The sequence below is a fragment of the Apostichopus japonicus genome, chromosome 1, assembly GCF_037975245.1.
Source record: "Apostichopus japonicus isolate 1M-3 chromosome 1, ASM3797524v1, whole genome shotgun sequence".
NCBI classification, from domain to species: Eukaryota; Metazoa; Echinodermata; class Holothuroidea; order Aspidochirotida; family Stichopodidae; genus Apostichopus; species Apostichopus japonicus.
This window is the reverse complement of record NC_092561.1, coordinates 18,801,623-18,807,925: the sequence shown is the minus strand read 5'-3', so window position 1 is coordinate 18,807,925 and position 6,303 is coordinate 18,801,623.

The following is a 6,303-nucleotide window of genomic DNA, read 5'->3' as shown; positions in this document are numbered from 1 at the left end:
ATAAGGCAACAATACCGTCACCTTGCCATTCTACTTAATCAATCCAGGGATTCGTTTATCAAACATTTTATTTTCTTCAGTATCATCACGTGGAAACGATAAATGTTTTTCTTTGCAAAATGTTACATTCATGTTCGGTTTCAAAATCTCCTATACGTCGAAAATAAAAATAGACGTATAGGTGCAGTTCCAAAATAGATGTTTTTAGTATTACAAGATGAACAGAAAGGTGATTATTTTTTTCCCATCAAACTTAAAGAAACTGAAAATAATGGATCTTCACTTCATTTACTGATAACCTTGGCATCTTAAAAATCCGGTTCCAATCATCGCTGTTTTAGTCGTTAAACAGAGCATTCCACTTTCTAATTGTAGTAGGAGTTTTGGCTACTCTTTCCAGATAATTATAATAAACAGCTTGAGAAAGAGATCTATCCTTCAGAGCTTTATTAAAATACTAGTTTTCTAAGTAGGTGTCACGGTTTTCTATAAGGCTTTATATCTGAAACCTTATTGCAACTAATTTCCAACATCAATTTCCTGTTCCTTCGCCTCTTGCCTTAAATAAATGAAATAATCTATAGGCACTCTTCTTTATCATTATCATATTCATATCTAAGTCAGCAATATATTTCAGCAGATTGGCAGCAAATAATTCATTAATTGATCATATGGCTCAAATGTGGACTGATAACGTACCATTTCTCAACCCAGCTCACAACACCGATGTGAAGAAAATCAAAAAAGGAAGATGCAACCAGTGCGATACCCAACATGCCAGGGCAAAGGCTATCCGGTGAACCTTTCAATCTCTCTCTCACTGAGGTATAATAGTTAATGGTAAAGAGATGGTCGCATAATATGCTACACGGTTTTGAGTAGCAACTGATATGGCCTAGTCAAGTTTTCATTTCTTAATGAAGAGGATAGTTCTGAGAAAAGTTTATTTTTGATTGATGAAAAGAGAACGTGTTCTATGCATCTAAGTGAAATTTGTATCTCATTCATACATGCCGTTTTCAAGATATTGATAATTTAACTTTGTATGGGACCAGACTAGAAAGTGATCTTACTTCTGGTCACGATGCCTCAATGCTGTAACTATGTATTAAGAAATGTACTGTGATTTAATGGCAGAAAAATAAATAAACGAAATAATTAAAATTCTCACAAATTGTACCATAAGTGATGTAGGAGCAGACAGGCGTGATGTCAGGGTTGCACACTAACTTTAAAATGTGTTTTGTTTTCTTTGTCACTGTATCTTTATACTTTAGATAAGCTATAGTTCCAGTGTTGCTCAAGGGGGATGTAAACGTAACATTATGCCAATTACTGACACGTATGTTGAGATAAACTCACTCCAATTGTCAGTGTCCCTCTGTGACATCACACGTGGTTGCTTCAGGTTCCCTATTAGTAGAACTAGTGTCAACGGTTCGTAGGAACAGGATGCAAACTCACCAGGTTGCTGAAATAGTTTCTATACTAATATTTGGGATCAACCAACAGCGTAAATAGCAGCGTAAATAGATCTCCAATTGAAATTTATGAACCTGTTGTTGAAAACAAAGAAACAAACAAAATTGGAAAAGAAACACATCCTGCTCTGTGAGGCTCCCATCAAGTAAACTGCCTTCATTCCACGTCCAGAAATTTGAGACTTAAACCTTTTTAGTCTGAATGGTACGCAGTCGGCTTTACATCTTTGGAAGCTTAATTGATTTCATGTATTATATCTCTGCTTTCTTTGTCGATTCTTTTAGAACTGTTCAATGCCTTTCAATTTGAGACTTAGGGGAGAGGGGAGATAGGAGAGGAAAGGGGGGAAGAGGGGAGGGATGGAGTTTGCTGGAGGAAGCAGAGTTGACCTTTGAGACAGCATTTTGCGTTGGGATGTAACTTGCACTACTCTGTCTGAGCCATCTAAATACTTACAAAATACTTTCACATATTTAGAAACCATCATTCAAAGTTAATTTTGCAAGTAACACATGTATATTGTAAAGAAATAATATAGAAAATATGTAAGTTTGCGTGATTCAGAACATTCCATAGTTATTATCGAGCTCAACATCTACAGACTAACCTGAAATACGAATGGCACAGTGCAACAAAATTTGTCACATTTGTTCATTCTTCATCTTCTCGTTACGATAAACATTTTACTTTCTTTTGCCCCTATCATTTCTTCTCTCTATTTAGCAAATCAGAACGTTTCTGTCGAAGAAATGATCACAAAATATGTCAGACTGTTGTTATACCGACCTTCTCCGACATCGGTGGGAACTGAATTGAGAGTAATAGTGTGTATTTCATTTTTTGGGTTACATAATAACTATGTTTTCGTGTCCTAACAGATTTACGGAAATGTAATAGTCATTAATTAGACCCGAGTTACATGTCGTCGCTCTATTCCATACCATTATTTGTAAATACTTCGCCATTAACCGCATACTCCGGATTTGCATAGCGACACATTCAGTAGCTTTAGTCTGTAGCCTGGTCACCCAGATACCTTTTTGTAGTTATAAAAAACTGTGAACATAATGAACGGAACCACAATAGCGCCGCCAGTTGTAGCAGATTTAGTCGGATATCAATAGCATCATCAATACCTAGTGCACACTGAGTGATTCTTACACAATATAAACTGATACAGCATGGGACCAATTAATAAATCTGTTTGTTGAAGTGAAGGGGTGCAATGAAGGACCAATTGTTATCGGCTACTTTTGGCAAGGAAGCGTTTTAAATCGACTCACCTCAGATTGAGGGTTGGATCAAACGTGCGACATGTATCAGAAGATATTTAAAGGTCAAAGCTTCCCATCATTTTATAGTTGTAATTAATGATAGCACTGTATATGTGAAATAAAGATATTCAATTAAGCTAATAATTTGTATTACATTTTAAGAGCTATCATTAAGAGTTAGTTTGTTTGCAACTTTTAATACTGTAACTTAGAAGTTCTTCATTTATTTATTTCATTTTATGAAATGACAAGTTCGTGATCACTAAGTGGAACTTTTGAGATAACATTTAATTTCATTTTCCATTCTTGCAATGCTTTCAATTAAAGAGCAGAGTTAAAACATAAAGTCATTACTTATCTGCCTTTTTACTAGTATTTCTACATAAAATATGTTTGATATATCGTATCAATGCATCGAACGCTACATAGCATAATTTCATGTATACATTGTATGATAATGATGATCCATATATTAAGGACAGGGGTGCAACAACTTATTAGCAATGCGTAGCTCTGTAATCCCCCCCCCCCTCCTCCCCACTGAAAGACATATTTACAAAAAACTAGTGTATAGTACATTCATATTTATGTATATTACAACCGATACAGTTGAAAATTCTGCATCAATGTTTTAAAAGTTACAAAATATGACATAATGTTGCAACTAGGAAAACACAATTTTACATTTTTATTTCTTAAAATCGAAAGAGAATACAAACCCCTGCAGGTCTAGAAAACAGTTGAATATTCTACATATCAATTTGTGTAAAAGGTATATTTTGTTATAAATAAGCAACTTCATTGTTACAAAAACTTATCTCAAATCAAAGGGGAACACGTCACCCTCTCATGGGAAAAGTGTTGGCATTTCTTCAGCATTGTTCCAATATTTTCAAAATATAACACCATTTTGCATTTAGTGGCACCATCGATTTTACAGAATAATTCATAACATCTAAGTCTCCTTCCCCCACCTTCCCCCGTTTTTCCCCTCAGGTCAAAAGAATTTACTAACGTCAACTGTTGACAACCAGATAAAAAAGGAGGACTTTCTGTCTATCTATTGTTGATGTGAAAGTCAAAAGTAGGTCAGTACCAGAAAACTGTATAGAGTAAACAACAAAGTTAAAGACACGACGAACGTTTCCCTTCATCGCGTGAAATACAGAGAATAATATTGCTTAGTCACTTTACTTTATGTTGCATAACAATACCAAGTATATCCGTTACGATATATCGTTTCGTTTAATGCGGTCCCGACAATTAATGTACCCAAGGGTTATTTCCTTTTGAGGGAAACTTCCACATTGTTTATTCTGTGTCAGAGGTAGCATTGCATGCTACGGGAAAGCACGAGTTGCTATAACACAGTGAGTGTCCCAGAGGTGTTGGCAACACAATAAATTAAGCATACTTTACATACATTGGTTGCAATAAACCTGAACTCTGTAAAAACCTACTATATTAGTCAGAACGCTGCAGTCTTACTAATAGCTAACACTGGGTAGCTAATACTAGTAGCTAATAATAGTAGCTAATACAAGTAGCTAATACTAGTAGTTAATACTAGTAGTTAATACTAGTAGCTAATACTTGGATCAGAAGTTGCTGTAGTGTTGATGATGACTGACCTGCAGTCCAAGAAAAAGTACTTGAAGTCGGTCAGTTGATTGTGTATGATCATTCCTTTTAGGGAAGTCTGTGATGCTATAAGCAGGTTTATTTTTATAAATATTTTCTTTTTTATAGTTTATGAGGCAGAATGAAGGAGACAGAATGTATTTGAATTAGGTTGAGAAAAGTGGACTTCACTCCCTTCTCCTCCTCTGCAAAAGAAAAGTTCACCAGGGTATAACTCTGTCTATAATTGTCTAGAAGTGTTCCTCATATCAGATAAATGTTAGGTATCAACTCCTTTATACAATGGAATTAAGGGATGATGCCCACCTTAGTGCAGGCATTGTTGGTCATACTGAGACTGGAACACTTGACATGGGAATGCAACATAACTTTAAGATCGTTCTGGATGTCAATCAGACAAGTTTCTTCCTTATCGTTAGAACTGTAATCAGCACACGAACTACCTGCCCCTTCAAAATTCACGTCTACAGAATTATGGACTTCACACTTTGAATAAACATCTCAATATCTTTCCATTGTTTGTTCCCTTTGATAGTGACCCTGACGCTGCTGATTAAACATATATAAATATATTGAAGAGGTCAGTATTTTGTTCATGCATGAAAAATTTGGTCAAATCACGTTCACATTTTACCAGTTTTACAGTTACGATATAGTTACAAATGATTTATTTACACGATTTTTTCTTTCGGTTGGAGAAATGTAATGCATGTGATGAAAAGTGAACATGGGTAATTACGTGCATTTCAAATGTGGCGAGTAACATATATTGCGGTGAGTTTTGAAATATTGATCCAAGCAGTCAAATTGTGCATTACTTAAGATGGTGAACTCAGCTTTGGAAGAAGGTCAATTTTACATAAATATATAGAAGGGATTTTTAAATTAAATTTATTCAATTCTCCAATCGAATGAAGCAAACGTGATGTAAACAGGGACAGAACCTGATGAAATTTCATTGTTGTTATCACTGTTGCTATCATTGTAGTCGTGCCTGCTGCCGTCAGAATTGCTGATTGATTCCTGAAACCATCTTCTAAAGTTTCTCGTGGAAACTGATATGAAACATTATATTATATCTAACGTTAGCCGGTGGTAATGAAAACCACTGCTACTTGTTACATTGAAACGGCTAAGAAATACGTTACTAAACATTTCTTCTTCTTCTATGGCAGTAAGATCAACATATCGAACCAGTAACATTTAAGTACAAACTAATAGACAATATACGAAGTGAATTTTTATCATAGCTCAGCCTTTACCTTGTCAATAAATGTGGTTATAGAGTCCTCCCATAGCCAATAATTGTGCACCAAAGTAATTATTTTGCACCTAGTCAACAAACCCTAGTAGTGGCAAATACAAGGCAATATTTAAATATGTGCACTAAATTTTAAACATTTCTAAAATAATTCGAATAAATCGTAATTTTTGCTACCAATATGGAGCTTACATTATGCAGATGATGTCTTTTTTTAACAAAAAATGGTTATTTCACAAAGATTGAACGACTTACAATATATGCAAAGCGTGTCTGTTCTAATATGTGTTACAAACGTTGGAGCTGTTGCCTTTTGGATTATTGCTCAACCGCATGTAGCAAAAGAGTTTTGGTTTCTCCCTGTACTGAACGTACAAAATATTTTTGTGTAACTGTTAGAAATGGGGCAAGCCTAACAGCTCCGCCAGTGCGTGCTGTTGCATAATACTTTTCAAGTGGCAATGCCTATGTTTATTAACACTTTCTTGGAAGCTTTAAATACTAGAGTCTACAGTGTAAGCATTTTCACTTACAGTTATCCTACAAACCTCACAACTTTCCTTAACACCTAAAGCCTAGGCTAATGCCAGTATACTACATCTGCCTAATTGTGTGCATCCCCTAGTTTTTCGTGCCATAAATATA